The 20,472-nt window shown below is 42.6% G+C and overlaps 1 protein-coding gene across 5 annotated transcripts in view; it reads left to right on the forward strand.

Annotated features, from left to right (window-relative positions):
- PHF14 (PHD finger protein 14) overlaps positions 1-20,472 on the forward strand; it is an 809,709-nt gene that overhangs the window by 32,802 nt on the left and 756,435 nt on the right. The window lies entirely within an intron of this gene.

Genomic DNA, 20,472 nt, shown 5'->3' on the forward strand with positions numbered 1-20,472 from the left:
TTTTACTGATACAGTCGTCATTTTTATTAGAAGCATATTTGCTAAGGCAACAGCTTTTAATGTTTATCTAAAAGGAGTAGGAGGAGGGTCAAACGAGCACATGTGTTTTCTGTGCAATATCATACAGTTACATGCAAAACCTAATTTTAAAGAGGGAGGTTGCTTCTTTCAAATGTGGGAGTGTCGTATCCTTGCAACTGTTGTGTAAGCTAAAGGGACATTAAACACTAAATACATTTTCTTACATTTCTTGTCATTGGCGCCTGCATGTTGAAATCTATTTTTCATTACGTTCTAGATCTGACCTGTTTGCACATGAGTAACTTAGGTTCCATAATGGAAGCACTCATTATTAGAAGGGGTGCATGAAATGTGTTTAGTGCCCCTTTAATGGCAGCAGTAGATTTGTGTTGCCACCTTTAGTTCAGGCCAAACCCAAACACTTTTACACCACACACAGCGCAGTTATTTTTTTTTTAGCAAAGTGCACACTACACATAATAACACTACACAAGCTCGCACTTACTAATACTACCGCTCTCACTCCCTCACATTTTACACACTCTCTCACACAGCGACACACACATTCCCACAGTGCGGCCATAACATTCTTGGTTTGGTGGCTCTTGCATTGCACACACTGCAGATATCTACAAACTTGAACTTTCAAGATACAGGACCCTCTGCCACCCCACACACTAGCTAAATTACAATACTCAACATAGAAAAGTATTGAATATTGACCTGCGAACGTGTATACAGTATATATTATGTCCATTAGATTGCTGTTCAATAATGTTCTGTTATATTGTGTTTGTGTGTATATATATATATATATATATATATATATATATATATAAAATCCACTGAAATAAGTGCACTCCCACGAACAGTAAATTTCAATTCTGCCAGGGTGCTATAGAGAGTTCAGATATCCAAGTTATAACACAAGCACTCACTGGACTTGATACAGGTGAAATAAAAAGTGTTTTATTCCATATAAACCAGAGACGTTTCAGGGTGTTCACCCCTTCATCAGACCATGAAGGGGTGAACACCCTGAAACGTCTCTGGTTTATATGGAATAAAACACTTTTTATTTCACCTGTATTAAGTCCAGTGAGTGCTTGTGTTATAACTTGGATATATATATATATGTACACCTAGCGCTACCGAATTTGGCGGCGCCATACAAATAAATGATAATAATAATATATATATATATATATATATATATATATATATATATATATATTTAATTATTATTATTTTTCTTTTAAAAATGGGCTGCTTAAACCTAAAAAAAAAATCTTTAAAAGGAGAGTCTTTAAAGTTTATGGGTGTTAACTCTGTGTATGTGTTAATTTGAATGTATGCTAGTCTGTCAATAAAGGGTTAAAAATCCAATCTACAGGACACAGGACTACCTTCTAAAGAAGAAGGTATAATCCAGTTAGTTAGCTGGTCATAGTTGGGGGGGGGGGGGGGGGCTGAGGCTGGGAGCATATTTGTTCACCCAAGCATGCAGCACACACAAAGGTCCCTAAGCAAGATAAGTAACAGTCCTAACAAACCCCAGCTGCTTATTCCCCCCTTACCATAGATCATTTTCTCTTTGGCCTCCTGTCTGAAAATCACGCAGTGTGCTGCCTCAGATGGCAGCACCACATGAGGGAAAAGAAGGGATGAGAAGGCGTATGGTCATGCGGTTTAAAGCAACAGTGTTGCTGCTAGAGGAGGAGGCACTGTGCTCTTTTGGAAAAAGAGTTGAGGGAATGGTGGATGTGGTGGACTCAGAAGAAAAGTGCAGTTACCACCATGTAAGCTCTGACATGTGCATGTCCGGCGTTGTGTAAGCTGTAAATCCGGGCACACAGTTTGAAACCTGGCTATCCGGGTCAATTTGGACAGGTGGCAACCCTACATCAGATACGTGATGGTATTTATAATTAAAGGATTAAAGGGACAGTCTAGTCCAAAATATTTCATGATTCAGATAGAGAATGTAATTTTAAACAATTTTCCAATTTACTTTTATCACCAATTTTGCTTTGTTCTCTTGGTATTCTTAGTTGAAAGCTAAACCTAGGAGGTTCATATGCTAATTTCTAAGCCCTTGAAGGCCGCCTCTTCTCTCAGGGCATTTTGACAGTTTTTCAACACAAGAGGGTGTTAGTTAACGTTTGTCATATAGATAACACTGTGCTCACACACGTGGAGTTCCAGTGAGCAAGCTCTGATTGGCTAAAATGGATGTCTGTCAAAAGAACTGAAATAAGGGGGCAGTTTGCAGAGGCTTAGATACAAGGTAATCACAGAGGTAGAAAGTGTATTTACATAACTGTGTTGGTTGTGCAAAACAAGGGAATGGGTAATAAAGGTATTATCTATGTTTTCAAACAATAAAAATTCTGGTGTAGACTGTCCCTTTAAAGTGGACATATCCCTCCTTTGTAGGGGACAGCGACTTGATTTGTATGTTTCTAGAATAGAAAAGCATGATGGCTTTAATGCTTGTGTTTATTACCTGTGGACAATATTTATATTTGAATAAAATAACTACTACTTAGTGGCTTTTTATGTAAGGAAATGTACACAAACATACTGCATATTCTGACGCTGTAGGAAGAAACTGCTGGAACAAAAAACAAAGACTTAAAATGATTTTTAATTGCAGCAACCACCCACATTTTAAGATAGAGTTAGCACTGAAGGATTTTGAATAGTAGAATCATTGAGGTATTAACTAATCAAGGAAGTGAAACATCAAAGGACATTGAGTTTTTGTTTAATTAGGCAGATAATAGATCCAGATATATTTATTCTTAACTACAGGGTGTTGATTATATGATATTTAAAGATGACTTTCAAGATATCGTATGTTTATGTCTAAAAGTTCCATGGCTTGTGATGTAAGTTTAAAGGGACAGTCTAGTCAAAATTAAACATTCATGATTCAGATAGGGCATGCGATTTTAAACAACTTTCCAGTTTACTTTTATCATCAAATTTGCTTTGATCACTTGTATTCTTTGTTGAAAGCTAAACCTAGGTGGGCTAATATGGTTATTTCTAAGCCCTTGAAGGCCATCTCTTATCTTAGTGCATTTTGACAGTTTTTTTTACAGTTACATAGATAGATAACATACTCATTCCCATTGAGTTACTTAGGAGTCAGCACTGATTGGCTTAAATGCAAGTCTGTCAAAAGAACTGAAATAAAGGGGCAGTCTGCAGAGGCTTAGATACAAGATAATCACAGAAATAAAAAGTATATTACTATAACCCAGTTGGTTATATAAAACTGGGAAATGGGTAATAAATGGATTATCTATCCTTTTAAACAATAACATTGTGGAGTAGACTGTCCCTTTAACCCCTTAACGACTGAGGACGTGCAGGGTACGTCCTCAGAAAAAAGGCAGTTAATGCCTGAGAACGTACCCTGCACGTCCTCAGTGTGGAAAGCAGCTGGAAGCGATTCTGCTCGCTTCCAGCTGCTTTCCGGTTATTGCAGTGATGCCTCGATATGGAGGCATCCTGCAATAACCTTTTTAAGTCATCCGGTGCAGAGAGAGCCACTCTGTGGCCCTCTCTGCACCGGAGATCGGTTGCTCCCTGTGTTGGTGGGTGGGAGCCGGACCGGGAGGCGGGTGGCGGCCATCGATGGCCCTGTGGATGTGAAGGGGGGCGGGATCGTGGACGGGGGTGGCTGGGGGCGCGCACTGGTGCACGAGAGGGTGGGGGCGGGCGCGTGCACGGGGAGGGAGCGGGTGGGAACCGCTACACTGCAGAAAATGGGGAAATAAAAAATATAAAAAAAATGAAAATTAAAACAATCAGCAAGGTGGTGGGGGTTTGTCTGTGGGGGGTGGGGGGGGGGAAGCTACACTACAGAAAAAAACAAACAAACAAAAAAAAAAGCACTTTTTATTGTAAACTGGGTACTGGCAGACAGCTGCCAGTACCCAAGATGGCCCCCAATAAGGCAGAGGGGAGGGTTAGAGAGCGGTTTTGGGGGGGATCAGGGAGGTTGGGGGCTAAGGGGGGGATCCTACACAGTAGCATATGTAAATATGCTAAAAAAAAAATTCATTTTTTTTTTAAAACCCTTTTATTTTAGTACTGGCAGACTTTCTGCCAGTACTTAAGATGGCGGGGACAATTGTGGGGTGGGGGAGGGAAGGGAGCTGTTTGGGAGGGATCAGGGGGTGGGATGTGTCAGATGGGAGGCTGATCTCTACACTAAAGCTAAAATTAACCCTGCAAGCTCACTACAAACTCCCTAATTAACCCTTTCACTGCTAGCCATAATACACGTGTGAGGCGCAACAGGATTTAGTGGCCTTCTAATTACCAGAAAGCAACGCCAAAGTCATATATGTCTGCTATTTCTGAACAAAGGGGATCCCAGACAAGCATTTACAACCATTTGTGCCATAATTGCACAAGCTGTTTGTAAATGATTTCAGTGAGAAACCTAAAATTGTGAAAAATTTTACGTTTTTTTTAATTTGATCGCATTTGGCGGTGAAATGGTGGCATGAAATATACCAAAATGTGCCTAGATCAATACTTGGGGTTGTCTACTACACTACACTAAAGCTAAAATTAACCCTACAAGCTCCCTAAAAGCTCCCTAATTAACCCCTTAACTGCTGGGCATGATACACTTGTGGTGCGCAGTGGCATTTAGCGGCCTTCTAATTATCGAAAAGCAACGCCAAAGCCATATATGTGTGCTATTTCTGAACAAAGGGGATCCCAGAGAAGAATTTACAACCATTTATGCCATAATTGCACAAGCTGTTTGTAAATGATTTCAGTGAGAAACCTAAAGTTTGTGAAAAAATTTGTGAAAAAGTGAACAATTTTTTGTATTTGATCGCATTTGGCGGTGAAATGGTGGTATGAAATATACCAAAATTGGCCTAGATCAATACTTTGGGATGTCTACTAAAAAAAAATATATACATGTCAAGGGATATTCAGGGATTCCTGAAAGATATGTGTTCTAATGTAACTAGCGCTAATTTTGGAAAAAAATGGTTTGGAAATAGCAAAGTGCTACTTGTATTTATGGCCCTATAACTTGCAAAAAAAGCAAAGAACATGTAAACATTGGGTATTTCTAAACTCAGGACAAAATTTAGAAACTATTTAGCATGGTTGTTTTTTGGTGGTTTTAGATATGTAACAGATTTTGGTTGTCAAAGTTAGAAAAAGTGTGTTTTTTTCCATTTTTCCTCATATTTTATCATTTTTTTTATAGTAAATTATAAGATATGATGAAAATAATGGTATCTTTAGAAAGTCCATTTAATGGCGAGAAAAACGGTATATAATATGTGTGGGTACAGTAAATGAGTAAGAAGAAAATTACAGCTAAACACAAACACCGCAAAAATGTAAAAATAGCCTTGGTCCCAAACGGACAGAAAATGGAAAAGTGCTCTGGTCACTAAGGGGTTAAGGTATGATGTCATTTTTTTCATTTTTACAATATATGTTTTTGATAAATATATATATATATATATATATACTGTAGCCGGTGGCCTAGCACTCCTTCTACATCTGTGTTGCCAGTGCCTGGGTGCTATCCTCAAATAGACAGTATAGAGCAATTGTGTGGATGGAGGGCACTCACAGGACTTAATTCAATAATTATCCTTTATTTACATTACTGATTACATATATTACAGAGTGTCAACGTTTCGGCCTATCCTGAGGCCTTCTTCAAAACAGATTCATAGTCTTAGTAAGTGCGGACCCAGGGCCGTCTTTAATATTGATTGGACCCTGGGCAAACATTTTCTTGGGCCCCCCCCCACCCCATGCAATTTTGCTCTCCACCCCAACATCCCAAAAAACAACTAAATCAATTCTTTTTATTATTATTAGCCCAGCGGTGGATCATCCACTGCTGGGCTAATCATTTAAAAAAAAAAAATGCAATATGTGAAACTGGATCTAAGTAGTACTAATAAGTAAATAAATATATAAATTCCTCCACTGTGGATTCATTTAATATTCTTTTGAATGTGATTCTGGTGTGAGGTTAGCTGGTTAAAGAGCTTTAGGGCAGCCAACAGGAGCAAAGCAAGGTAAAAGAGGAAGCATGGAGGTGCAGACAAATATAAGTTTACTGACTGGAACAGCAGAACTACTATGGGAAGCTGTAAAATCTGAGACAGAGAGAAAATAAAAACTATAAAAATAAACCTTACATTAATGTGTGAAGTATCAGCATGACGCTATACATCAGCCACACCAGCACATGTCGCTTCTTTGCTAGGAACAAGTTCCCTCTCACCCTGAACTAGACAATGCTGCATGGGGAGGGGCGTGTGTGCACTCACTTATTCTTCCCACTGACACCTTTCTACAAAGCACTATTCCCCTAACAAACTTCAGTTAGTTGATCTTAGGGCCACAGCAGAAAGAGCAGGGCTAAGGGGACCAGTAGACTGGATGCTGTCTGTCCAAGGCTGCATGGATACAGTGTGAGATGAGTCACACAGCCTCAAGACTGAAGAGAGCAGTGTATGCAGCTGCACAGATGCTCAAATCCTCATGTGCCTGCCGCTCCAGCTTTCTGCTGCATGCGCCCACAGTTAGCCCTACCCAGAAACAATCCCCACCACCAGAGCAGTTACCTGGTAACAGTGGTAACCCCAGTAGGACCTTTTCTGATGCAGTGGGAAATGGCTGGATGCCGAGTAAGGGCTTTGCATTCAGTGCTGCACAGTGCACATCTAAAACAGCACATGGCACTAGCTTGGCATGTCACATGACACCGGCACGGTCTGGCACAGTTATATATAAGCAGAGTACTTTTGACTGTGACAGTATTAGGACTGAATGTGTGTGTTCCCCATGTCAAATCAGCAGTCTGGTATGAACCATAAAAAAAAAAAAAAAAAAAAAAAAAAAATATTTTTTTTTTTTTTTTTTTTTTAAAGGACTCTTGGGCCCCTCAACAGAGACTGGGCCCAGGGCAGCTGCCCCTTTTGCCCTGTGTTAAAGACGGTCCTGTGCGGACCGCACTCTCAAAACGTACTCCCGATGCAGGAAATAATCTCGGGAGTACGTTTTGAGAGTGCGGTCGACACTCTGTAATATATGTAATCAGTAATGTAAATAAATTATACTTATTGAATTAAATCCTGTGAGTGCCCTCCATCCACACAATTGCTATATATATATATATATATATATATATATATATATATATATATATATGGTGTATATATATATATATATATATATATATGGTGTATATATATATATATATATATATGGTATATATATATATATGGTATATATATATATATATATATATATATATATACACACATATTGCCAATCACTTAGTCTCTTATCTTCATTCTACCCTGGTGTTTTCCTTAATATCTTAAATATAATCAGATCAATCACAGAATGGCACACATCACATGTCTTTAAAATCTTTCACTTTATTTTCACAACATATAAAATCGAAGTGTCGACATTTCGGGTTTTCTTTAACTCTTCCCTGACAGGCTGAATTTTTCTACTGAAATCATGATTGCGAGATTTCAGTGATGGGATCGGGTCAGGGGGAGTACCTATGATGCTAGGCACGCCCTACAGCCACCGATCCCATTCAGGAAGTGCGTTTGGCTTCAGTAGTAAAAATTGAAATCATGTGAACGTTCATGCGTGTGTGTGTGAATGACTATATAGAACATTTATTCCATGTAAGTGGCAAGAGTCCATGAGCTAGTGACGTATGGGATATACATTCCTACTAGAAGGGGGCAAAGTTTCCCAAACCTCAAATGCCTATAAATACACCTCCCACCTCACTCATACCTCAGTTTTACAAACTTTGCCTCCTTAAAAGGTGATAAAGCATGATGTGCTTGATTTCTTCTGTGAAAGGCGCTTCTAAGAATATTAAAGCCCAGTTCCTCTCTAAGTACAGTGTTTGTCTAAGCGATGTGAAGGGAGTATTGCCTGATGATACCATGTTTTCGCCTATGGGAAATCTATTCTAGGGCTCTCTGTAAATTCGGTCGTGGGGATCATCTGCTGCCTCCCTTTACAGATTGACATTATACTCCTCTACCATTAACTCTGCTGATATGTTTCAGTACTGGTTTGGCTGTCTGCTATATGAGGATGGGTGTCTTACATGGTAAGTATATACTTTTAATATATAAGACACTCTCAGCTATGGATTGCGCACTTTTTAAGTAAAGTTGTTATATATTGTTTGTATACATGCATTGAGTCAGTAATTCAGTGCTCTTTTGTCTTGCAAGGTGTATCCAGTCCACGGCTTCATCCTTTACTTGTGGGATATTCTCATTCCCTACAGGAAGTGGCAAAGAGAGCACACAGCAGAGCTGTCCATATAGCTCCCCCTCTAGCTCCACCCCCCAGTCATTCTCTTTGCCGGCTCTAAGCACTAGGGTCTCTCTACGGGAGGGTAAAGTGAATGTGGTGTTAGATTTGTAGTTTTATATCTTCAATCAAGAGTTTGTTATTTTTAAATGGTACCGGTTTGTACTATTTACTCTTTAGCAGAAAAGTGATGAAGAATTCTGCTGAGAGGAAAATGATTTTAGCATGTTGTAACTAAAATCCACTGCTGTTCCCACACAGGACTGAGGAGTACCAGAAAACTTCAGTTGGGGGGAACAGTTTGCAGGCCTGACTGCAATGAGGTATGTTCAGTCATTTATTTCTAGACAAGACTGAGATAATGCTAGAAGACTGACAAGATCCCCATGTGGGGAGGGTAAGCTATGTTTTGAGACTTAGTATAGAATTGAATGCTTACATAACAGGGCTAATTAGGCTGGTTGACACTAATGGAGGGCAATCGATTATTTAAGAAATTCTCGTTGGAGACGCCTTTTTAAGCACTTTGGAGTGTTTTACTGTGGTTATTATCCACATGGCATAAATTTAGTCACTTAGAAGTGATTTCTGTAGGCCTCACAACTCCGGAGTGGAGTGGGAGGGGCCTAATTTTGCGCCTCAGATGCGCAGTTAGAATTGAAAGGCTGTTTCATGCTGCTTCACATGGAGGGTCCAGCTGCTGATTGAGGGCCTAGAAGAAGCTTTATTTCCCCAAATCTGATCCCTAAGGGCAGGTAGGGCCACAGCAGTAAGCTGTGGCAAGGTGCTGTAGTCAATTAACCGGTTGTTGGCTTTAGGCTGCTCCGGTTTGGCATTAAAGGGTTAATCGTTCTGAAACTTGCTGTGCAATCATATTAAAGCCTTAGGTACATACTGTGAAAAGGATTGGTGCATTTTCACTGTTTTGTAAAATTGTGTGCTCTTTTTATTTCTTAAAGGCACAGTAACGTTTTTTCAAATTGTGTTTTTTATTTATTTGATTAAAGTGTTTTCCAAGCCTGCTTGTGTATGCTACTAGTCTGTTAAACATGTCTGACACTAAGGAAAATCCTTGTTCAATGTGTTTAGAAGCCATGGTGGAACCACCTCTCAGAATGTGTCCCAATTGCACTAATATGTCTATACACTTTAAAGACCATATTGTTGCACTTAAAAGTGTGGCCCTAGATGATTCTCAGACTGAAGGTAATGAGGATAGTCCGCCTACCTCTCCCCATGTGTCACAACCAGTTACGCCCGCTCAAGCGATGCCTAGTACCTCTAGTGCGTCTGCCCCTATTACATTGCAACAACTAGCGACAGTTATGGATAATTCCCTTGCGGCCTTTCTATCCAAACTGCCAGTTTTTCCTGCAAAGCGCGATAGCTCTGTTTTAAGAACAGATTATGAGCAGTCTGAAGCTTTGGTAGCCTTATCTGATGTACCCTCACAACACTCCGAAGTGGGGGTGAGGGATTTGATGTCTGAGGGAGAAATTTCCAACTCAGGAAAGGTTTCTCATCAGGCAGAGTCAGATTCATTAGCGTTTAAATTTAAACTGGAACACCTCCGTGTATTGCTCAGGGAGGTATTAGCCACTCTGGATGATTGTGACCCTATGGTGGTCCCAGAGAAATTGTGTAAAATGGACAAGTACCTAGAGGTCCCTGTATACACTGATGTGTTTCCGATCCCTAAAAGGGTTGCGGATATTGTTACTAGGGAGTGGGATAGACCAGGTGTCCCTTTTGTCCCCCCCCCCTATTTTTAAGAAAATGTTCCCCATAACTGACCCCAGGCGGGACTCGTGGCAGACGGTCCCTAAGGTAGAGGGGGCTGTTACTTCACTTGCTAAGCGCACAACCATACCAATTGAAGACAGTTGTGCTTTTAAAGATCCTATGGATAAAAAATTAGAAGGTTTACTTAAGAAAATTTTTGTTCAACAAGGTTTCCTTCTCCAACCTATTGCCTGCATTATTCCTGTAACTACTGCAGCGGCTTTCTGGTTTGAGGCGCTGGAGGAGTCGCTCCAGACGGAGACCTCATATGACGAAATTATGGATAGAATTAAGGCTCTAAAGCTGGCTAATTCTTTTATCACAGACGCCGCCTTGCAATTAGCTAAGTTAGCGGCAAAAAATTCAGGTTTCGCCATTATGGCGCGCAGAGCGCTTTGGCTCAAGTCATGGTCGGCCGATGTGTCGTCAAAATCCAAATGATTAAATATCCCTTTCAAGGGAAAGACCCTTTTCGGGCCAGAATTGAAAGAGATTATTTCAGAAATCACCGGGGGAAAGGGCCATGCTCTCCCTCAGGACAAGCCCTTTAAGGCTAGAAACAAAGCTAATTTTCTTTCTTTTCGTAACTTTAGGAGTGGTCCGGCTTCAGCCTCTACAGCTGCAAAGCAAGAGGGTAACGCTTCACAGCCCAAGGCAACCTGGAAGCCTTACCAGGGCTGGAACAAGGGTAAACAGGCCAAAAAGCCTGCAGTTGCTACCAAGACAGCATGAAGAGGTAGCCCCCGATCCGGGACCGTATCTAGTAGGGGGCAGACTCTCTCTCTTCCCTCAGGCCTGGGCATTAGAGATTGTTTCCCAGGGATATCTTCTAGAATTCAAGGACTCCCCTCCAAGGGGAAGGTTCCACATTTCTCGTCTGTCTACAGACCAGACAAAGAAAGAGGCATTCTTACGCTGTGTAGAAGATCTACATACGATGGGAGTGATATACCCAGTTCCAATTGCAGAACAAGGTCTGGGTTTTTACTCAAACTTGTTTGTGGTTCCCAAAAAAGAAGGAACTTTCAGACCAATCCTGGATCTAAAAATTCTAAACAGATTCCTCAGAGTCCCATCATTCAAGATGGAGACCATTTGGACAATCTTACCTATGATCCAGGAAGGTCAATATATGACTACCGTGGATCTAAAGGATGCGTACCTGCATATCCCTATCCACAAAGATCATCATCAGTTCCTCAGGTTCGCTTTCCTAGACAAGCATTACCAGTTCGTGGCTCTTCCATTCGGTTTAACCACTGCTCCCAGAATATTTTTTTTTTTTTTTTTTTTTTTTTAATTTTATTGAGGTCGAAATTTTGGCATACAAATAAAGTGTTACAACATTGGGTGGTTACATTCCAAATAGACTTATGACAAAGTGGATAAAACAGGTGACATATTGAGAAAGACATATGCATTTAGCAGAATCTGCTGTAGCAAAAAGCTTAAGGTAGATTAGTCTCTAGCAATACTTATGGAAACGAGAGTCATAATACCAATTACCAAATAAAAGTTTACATGTAGTAAGCGATGACTGTTGTCTATATGATAGAAAGCTTAGAAAATAAACAGTTGCTGTAGTGAAGTAAAGAGAACACCCATGGGAAAAATAAATAAATAAATTAAACGTGCCAATAGCAATTGAAGCCCTCTCAGTTATATAGGAGGTCTCTCTTGGACCTCATTCTCAATGGAGTGATGATACTAATAGAGGGCTAACTAAAAAAAAAAGGACAGACCACTTATGGATCTCATAATTGGGACCTCAGGTTTTTTTGTTTATTATTGCATTACATAACAACAAGGGATATTTTAGAATTAGAAATGTGATAGCAAAGGAGTTGAAGTGAATCATATTTATCAGCTATGGAAAAAGTGTAATAAGGGCTCCGCCAATTGCGTGGTTCAAGTAGGAGATTTGCAACAAATGTAGTATTAACCTTTATAGGGGAGGCTGTGCTCAGGGCCCCGAGGCTATATTTGTAGGATATATTTAAAGTCCAATGAACAGGAGAATTACTGTAATTAACCCAAAAAGCAGGGACCTACGAGGCAAAATTAGAGTTACACATGTAGGATGAGATATGACCCCACAATTATAGGAAAGGGAGGTATAATTAAGAACTAATTGGGATCCTTTAGACATAATATAATAAAATATTAATAGTATAATGAATAGGTAGTGCGAATTGTAGCGTAACCAGTATCTGCCCGGCTATCTCGGCCGCTGACAGCAGGACACCGTCCCGAAGTGATAAGCTAAACCACTGAGGAGATAGATAAATATATATAATCCTATAACTGCAAGATGTTTTAGATGACATGCTTATAACAACATAAGTGGGTGGTAGATGAATATATATGTGATAGACTATATGAGGCAACCATTTTTGTTAACCAACAATAGGATCCCATGTAACCCACATAGCTGTGAATTTGAAGCAGATATTGTTTCAGGGAAAGTGTAGTTTTAAGTAGAGAGCTGTAGAGTCCTCTGATGGACATGGCCAGATTGCTGGTAAACATTATGCTAATTTAAGGCAATAGAGTAAATATTTTAGCAAGTTTAAAAACAGACAGTGTGAAAAAAAGAGACTTTAACTCCAGATAAATAACTGCAGGATCTCGCAATGGCTATATATAAACTGCCGCTAAACATTATACTAACTTTAAGGCAATATAATACAGATTCTGATACTGAAAAGCTTGGAACGGCAAGAACATAAACAAAACATAAAGGGACATCCATCCCATGGATAATTCTTAGCTAGGAAGCGTTGCACTTAGTATAGGCAGTAAAGCATTCAATAGTTAGTGTGCACAGAGGGAACCTTCTTGGATGGACACCGTATCCATACTGTTCATTGAGGCAGTTCAAAGGGAGCCGCAGTTAGTCCAATCTAAGTGCGGCAAGAATACCTGATGACCTGCAGTAGCAAGCAGAGGCTGCGAGTAGGGGAGTCCATCGCAAGGTACCTCGATGCATCTAGAGAGAGCAGCCCCCAGCTAGCCCCCAGGATCCCAGTTCTGGCGTAGGAGCGGTGAGTGTGAACTAATAGCTGATATGACTGGGACTCGTGGGGACCGCGCTACTCACGGCTGTGTGGATCTGTGTAGCTGCATGCAGTCATCAGCCAGGATCACCTTACCAATCTGTGCCCTCGGCAGCCGGGCTATAGTGGAAGTGGAGCTGCGGGTGATGATGCTTTTTCTCCGAGCTGTCTCCCATTGATTGTGGCTGACTATAGCGTAGGTTGTGTTAGCAAGTTTGATATCCAGAGCCTCGGGTACTATAGGAATAGGGTTGGAGTCCCTCTGGGGTGTCTTAGTAATAGGCATCAAGCATGGAGGTACAGGCGCAGTTCCTTGGGGTGTTGGAAAAATCTCAAGAGGCTGTTGTGGGGCGCAATCATCTTTGCCATGAAATGCTATGTACAATTTTTCCTCAAAGGCTACTCTGTGTGCTTCAAGTAGGCATCGTAGCTCCTCTAGAAGAAAGGTTGCAATCTCCATGTCTCATCTGGTATATGGCGGGCCAGTAGCGTAGAACGTTTTGTGATTATATTTGTACTGCAGTGATTGATGAGGTAACACTGCGTCCTAACGACAGGTCTACCAAGGGTATCCGCCGGGGGGTCTTAGTGGTGATAATAGTCCTCATAGATTGGAAGCCTGGATGTAGTTAGAGAATATTGTAGCCACGAGGTCTTTAAAATGGCCACCGCTCATATAGATTCAGGATGCAGTTCCGGTCCTAGGTCAAAGAAGTGGCACCCTGCATTAAATTCAGCTTCCACGGCTAATGAATCAAAGTCCAGGGTATGCTTGGGCAGCTTTGCAGAGTTCATCTCATCAAAAAGTAGCAAATAAAGATAATTATAGTACAATTAGAGTCAGAGCATACAAATTGTGCGGCCATTCTCGGGCTCTCCAGGCTCCGCCCCCCCTGCTCCCAGAATTTTCACAAAGGTGCTAGGGTCCCTTCTGGCGGTTCTAAGATCGCGGGGCATAGCAGTGGCGCCTTATTTGGACGACATCTTAATTCAGGCGCCATCATTTCACAGAGCCAAGGCTCACACGGAGATTGTATTGGCCTTTCTGAGGTCTCATGGGTGGAAGGTGAACGTCAAAAAGAGTTCTCTATCCCCACTCACAAGGGTTCCCTTCCTAGGAACACTAATAGATTCAGTAGAAATGAAAATATTTCTGACGGAGGTCAGAAAGTTGAAACTTTTAACTACTTGCCGAGTTCTTCATTCCATTCCTCGGCCATCTGTAGCTCAGTGCATGGAGGCAATGGGATTAATGGTAGCGGCAATGGACTTAGTCCCTTTTGCTCGGATACACCTCAGACCACTGCAACTATGCATGCTCAAACAGTGGAATGGGGATTATGCAGATTTGTCTCCTCAAATTCAGTTGGACCAGGAGACCAGAGATTCTCTTCTCTGGTGGTTGTCTAAGGACCACCTGTCACAGGGAATATTTTTCCGCAGACCAGAGTGGGTCATTGTAACGACCGACGCCAGTCTGTTAGGCTGGGGTGCGGTCTGGGACTCCCTGAAAGCTCAGGGCTTATGGTCTCAGGAAGAAACGCTTCTCCCGATAAATATTCTGGAACTGAGGGCGATATTCAACACTCTTCAAGCATGGCCTCAACTAGCTGCGGCCAAATTCATCAGATTTCAGTCGGACAACACGACTGTAGCTTACGTCAATCATCAGGGGGGAACAAAGAGTTCCCTAGCGATGACGGAAGTAACCAAAATAATCAGGTGGGCTGAGGATCACTCCTGCCATCTCTCAGCAATTCACATCCCAGGAGTAGACAACTGGGAGGCGGATTTTCTAAGTCGTCAGACTTTTCACCCGGGGGAGTGGGAACTCCACCGGAGGTATTTGCCCAGCTGACTCAGCTATGGGGCACTCCAGAATTGGATCTGATGGCGTCCCATCAGAACACCAAACTTCCTCTCTACGGGTCCAGGTCCCGGGACCCCAAGGCGGTATTGATAGATGCTCTAGCAGCGCCTTGGTCCTTCAATCTGGCTTATGTTTTTCCACCGTTTCCTCTCCTCCCGCGTCTGGTCGCCAGAATCGAGCAGGATAAGGCTTCGGTGATTCTGATAGCGCCTGTGTGGCCACGCAGGACTTGGTATGCAGACCTAGTGGACATGTCATCTGTCCCACCATGGGCACTGCCAATGAGGCAGGATCTTCTAATACAGGGTCCGTTCAAGCATCCAAATCTAGTTTCTCTACGTCTGACTGCTTGGAGATTGAACGCTTAATTCTATCAAATCGTGGGTTCTCTGAGTCAGTTATAGATACTCTGATTCAGGCTAGAAAGCCTGTCACCAGGAAAATCTACCATAAGATATGGCGGAAATATCTTTGTTGGTGTGAATCCAAGGGTTACTCATGGAGTAAGATTAGGATTCCCAGGATATTGTCCTTTCTCCAAGAAGGATTGGAGAAAGGTTTGTCAGCTAGTTCCCTAAAAGGACAAATATCAGCTCTGTCTATCCTTTTACACAAGCGTCTGGCAGAGGTACCAGACGTTCAAGCGTTTGCTAAGGCTTTAGTCAGAATCAAGCCTGTCTATAAACCTGTGGCTCCGCCATGGAGTCTAAATCCTAGTTCTTTCAGTTCTTCAAGGGGTTCCGTTTGAACCTTTACATTCCATAGATATTAAGTTATTATCTTGGAAAGTTTTGTTTTTAGTAGCTATCTCTTCTGCTCGAAGAGTTTCAGAATTATCTGCCTTACAGTGTGATTCACCTTACCTGGTGTTCCACGCAGATAAGGTAGTTTTGCGTACCAAGCCTGGTTTTCTTCCTAAAGTTGTTTCTAACAAGAATATTAACCAGGAAATAGTTGTTCCTTCTCTGTGTCCTAATCCTTCTTCGAAGAAGGAACGTCTGTTACACAATCTTGATGTAGTTCGTGCTTTAAAGTTCTATTTACAAGCAACTAAGGATTTCAGACAAACATCTTCCTTGTTTGTTATCTATTCTGGTAAGAGGAGAGGTCAAAAAGCGACTGCTACCTCTCTTTCCTTTTGGCTGAAAAGCATCATCCGTTTGGCCTATGAGACTGCTGGCCAGCAGCCTCCTGAAAGAATTACTGCTCATTCTACCAGAGCAGTGGCTTCCACATGGGCTTTCAAAAATGAGGCTTTTGTTGAACAGATTTGTAAGGCAGCGACTTGGTCTTCACTGCATACTTTTGCCAAATTTTACAAATTCGATACTTTTGCTTCTTCGGAGGCTATTTTTGGGAGAAAGGTTTTGCAAGCAGTGGTGCCTTCTGTTTAAGGTACCTGTCTTGTTCCCTCCCTTCATCCGTGTCCTAAAGCTTTGGTATTGGTATCCCACAAGTAAAGGATGAAACCGTGGACAGAATTTATGCTTACCTGATAAATTACTTTCTCTTGCGGTGTATCCAGTCCACGGCCCGCCCTGGCATTTAAGTCAGGTATAACATTTTTTTGTTTAAACTACAGTCACCACTGCACCCTATGGTTTCTCCTTTTTCTTCCTAACCTTTGGTCGAATGACTGGGGGGTGGAGCTAGAGGGGGAGCTATATGGACAGCTCTGCTGTGTGCTCTCTTTGCCACTTCCTGTAGGGAATGAGAATATCCCACAAGTAAAGGATGAAGCTGTGGACTGGATACACCGCAAGAGAAAGTAATTTATCAGGTAAGCATAAATTCTGTTTTTTCTTCCTAATGGGAAAGAATCCACAGCTGCATTCGTTACTTATGGGAAATAAGAACCTGGCCACCAGGATTAGGCAAAGACCCACCAGCCAAAAGGCATAAATACTCCTCCCACTTCCCCTATCCCCCAGTCATTCTTTGCCTTTCGTCCCAGGAGGTTAGCAGAGATGTCAGAAGTTTTCTTTAAAATTATTTTATTTTTATTTTATTTTCATATGTCTCTTATGGAGGGGGCTACCCTTTCGACATGGGATGGGAGTTTTAAGTAGTACTGTCAGTCTCTTGTGGAGTGCCTGGGCGAAAGTGAGAGTCAGGAGATGCAGTGGGAGCTTCCCCTGCGACACCATCCCGACTCGTATTAACAGCTCCTTTAGCACTTGGCGTTGCCGAATTTAGTTTCGCTACCTGCTATTTTCTCTCAAGTCCATAACGGAGGCGATGCTACTATTCATCACACTTGAAGGGCCGTGTTCCTGTTCCACGGCGTAGATTCCGGTAAGATCGTTTCATTTTATTACATTGACTGTAATGTGATTAATTGTGACAGCTAATTATGGGTCTCTGAGGCACCTTCTGTACCGATCTGGGTGGATAGTGAACAGGTAAGGGTTTATTTTTTATCATGTTTCTTATGTGATTCAACCTGCTTGTGTATGTGCATAGGGGCTCTGAGGCCGAGACACATGCCTATGTGGCACATATTGGCTTGTTCTTTTTTATTTTATTTAGACTTGCTTAACTTTTTCTGTGGGCCTGGTTTTTGCTGCAGTTTAGGGGCACACTTTTTGGAATTTCGCGGGGCATCTGGTGACCGGGCGCGTTTCTATGCTTGGGTGGGGATTCTTTCCCTTCCGCATTCCTGAGTATGTGGCGACGGAGGAAAGAGTCTGCTCCGCTGAGCTCTGGTCATCGGAGGTGGTGAGTGCCCCCAGCCATTGGTGTCAGGTGCCAGTCGTTTTTTTCCCAATATCTGTTTATCTTGTATTCCGGATGTTCAGACCCAGAATGGCACTATAATATTCCTCCCGGGGGTGTTTGTTCCCCCTTGCTGTTTATTTCATTATAGGATTGTGCGGCTGCGTGTCCTATTAAGACAAACATTTGATTTATTGGGGGATCATTTTCTTTATAGTCCGTTTCGGTTCTCACAAGGTTCTTCGAGATAGGCTAGTGGGGATGTGTCTCTCCCCGGTCGGTCTACTGTGAGCTTTCCCAGTCTTTTTTTCTGGAGGTTACGGTTTCCGTTTGGCAGGTCCAGCGGAAACATAGTTCCTTCTGGGCGGATGCCTGCGATTGCCCTTTTATTTCCTTTATCCGGTTCGGATTACTTTTCTTTCAGTTTTCCCTATGGGGATTCTGGGATTGCTTGATTCAAGTTCTTCTACGGAAGTTGTTCCCAGATTTTTTTCCTGAGTTTTGAGTGTGACTTGTTACTTGTTAGTGACGCATGTTGAACATGGCTGGTACGGCAGGACCTACTGTTCGTTCAGCTGTTTAAAAAAAAAAACACTTTTCTTCTGGATCTTTGGGTCTGGACGTCGGAAGCGCTTGGGCTGGTCCGTGTCAGTCCGCACCTGACGTCGGGACCGGTGGTGTCCCACTGTGTTTCTTCACATCCCTGGTGTGGTCCTTACCGTGTGGAGCTGTTTATGCCCTTTTGAGCTACTGTTGATGGTTTTCCTTGAGTCTTTGCCATTGTGTAGTTTAGGTTATTGTGTGTAGGTGGCCAATGTCTCTACCTCTGCCCCTGGGAGATTTTAGGCCCTGATGAGATTTTGGATATCACTGGTGTCCGGGTCGTCTTTTTCGCCCCTTGGGGGTTTGGGCCTAAGACGGGCTCGGTTCTTGAAGTCCTGTACCTCGGTGCTACTGGTTAAGGGTTTTTCCTTAATTGACTCGTGCTGCAGGTGTGGTTCGCAGTATCTTTTGTGTCATTTGATTGAAGTTACTTTTCCTCATTGAGATAGCCTGCCGCTGGTCGGCTTGGGGCATGTTGCCTTGGGTGTTGACTTATGGAAGTCTGGTTTCCTCCTTTGATTCCATCGTGGATCTCGGGAGAGTGTCTAGGGTTTGGAGCAGTCTAGCTCTTTGTCCTATCTGTATCTTCCTGTTAGTCCCCTTGGATTTGGGGTTGGGTAAGGATGGGTCCTATTGTCTCCCTTTTAGGGAGTCTAGGGTATTTTCGGTTTGATACCTTGACGGAGGATGGGCTCTGGGCCTTCTTGTAAGGGGGTTCCTTTTTCCCATTCCTCTTTCGCGTCTAGGACTAGTTCTTGCTCGGTTTGTCATCTTTTCCCGTTGTCTCTGCCTTCTGCAGACTTGTTCACGGCGCATGAGGTGGACTTGTTGGTCGCCGTATTGCTTGTGTTAAGGGGGCTCGAGCGGTTGCTCTCAGTCTTGGACCTTTTGTTGGGTTTTGGGAGGTCTTTTTTCCTTTCGGTCCTAGGATTAGCGCTGGTCACTCAACTCTTGGGCGTTCTGTGCCTGTGCAATCATTTGTTGATTGGTTGGGTGTCCTGGGGACATGTGCTCCCTGTCTTGTGGTTTTTCCTGAGGGTCTCTTGTCTCTCTTGGATCAGCTTTGCTGCCGAGTAAGTGGAAGCTTTACTGTGGGAAACAGCTGCAGTCATTTTTCTTTGTCTGCTGATAAGCTATTGAGCCCAGGTGGTTTAGTGGTTAGCTTGTTTATCTAGCAGGTGGCAGTTCCTGAGTTTGTACTCAGCTGCGATTAATTGCTTTTTTCTATCTGATTCCTGCGGGCTTGCCCTTAGTGGTTGTGTACTCCGGTTTCAGGTTTTTTTTTCCCGGGGTCTAGTCGCTTTTCTCAAGCATGCCGGGTGGTCCTTCCCTTGCTTTTGTATAAGGGATGGTTTCTATTGGTCAACTGATTTGACCTACGGTTAGTTTTACTACCTAGTTTGCTGAGGGTTGCTTTGGTGTCCAGGGCAACTGTTGTTCCTTGAACGCTAGCAGGCACTTTGAGGTTCCTTGTGAGGTATTTTTTCAGAACCCTCGGGGGAAGTTGGATCCTGGGGATCTCCTTCCTCAGAAAGTTTGATTCAGGAAGGATGTTCCGCTGTTCTGAGGTCTATATAGCTCAGCATGCTAAGGCACTGTGGCTAAGCTCTGTAGCATCCCAAGGGTTGCAGGTTCACTCAGCCTTTCATCCTTCTGAGGTCGATAAAATAAGCAGCGCCTTGAGACCCTTACAGGTGATTAGCCGCACTTTACAAGTACCACATACATACATACAATATTGGTGTTGTGTTGGTCTGTGCTGTTTCAGCTGCGCATGAGCAAGATGTTTCGCATCCATTTTCGGATGGGGGCTCTGCTTATTTTTGCGCCACTGGTTTTTATCATCCTTTTTTCTGTCTCCTGAGTTTTTCTCTGGCTACGGAAATTTTTTCCTTGCTTGTGAGACGTCCTCAATCTCTTGTGGTCTGAGGTGTGGGACTCGGTCTGTTTTCACCTGCTCTCTGGTGTGAGAGTTTTTCCTTCACGTCCTTGTTTATTTGGTGGCATGGGTCCACGTTGTCTCGCTGTCCTGGTGTTTGCTGGGTTTAAGATTAGTTT

This window comes from Bombina bombina, chromosome 5, assembly GCF_027579735.1.
Source record: "Bombina bombina isolate aBomBom1 chromosome 5, aBomBom1.pri, whole genome shotgun sequence".
Lineage (NCBI taxonomy): Eukaryota > Metazoa > Chordata > Amphibia > Anura > Bombinatoridae > Bombina > Bombina bombina.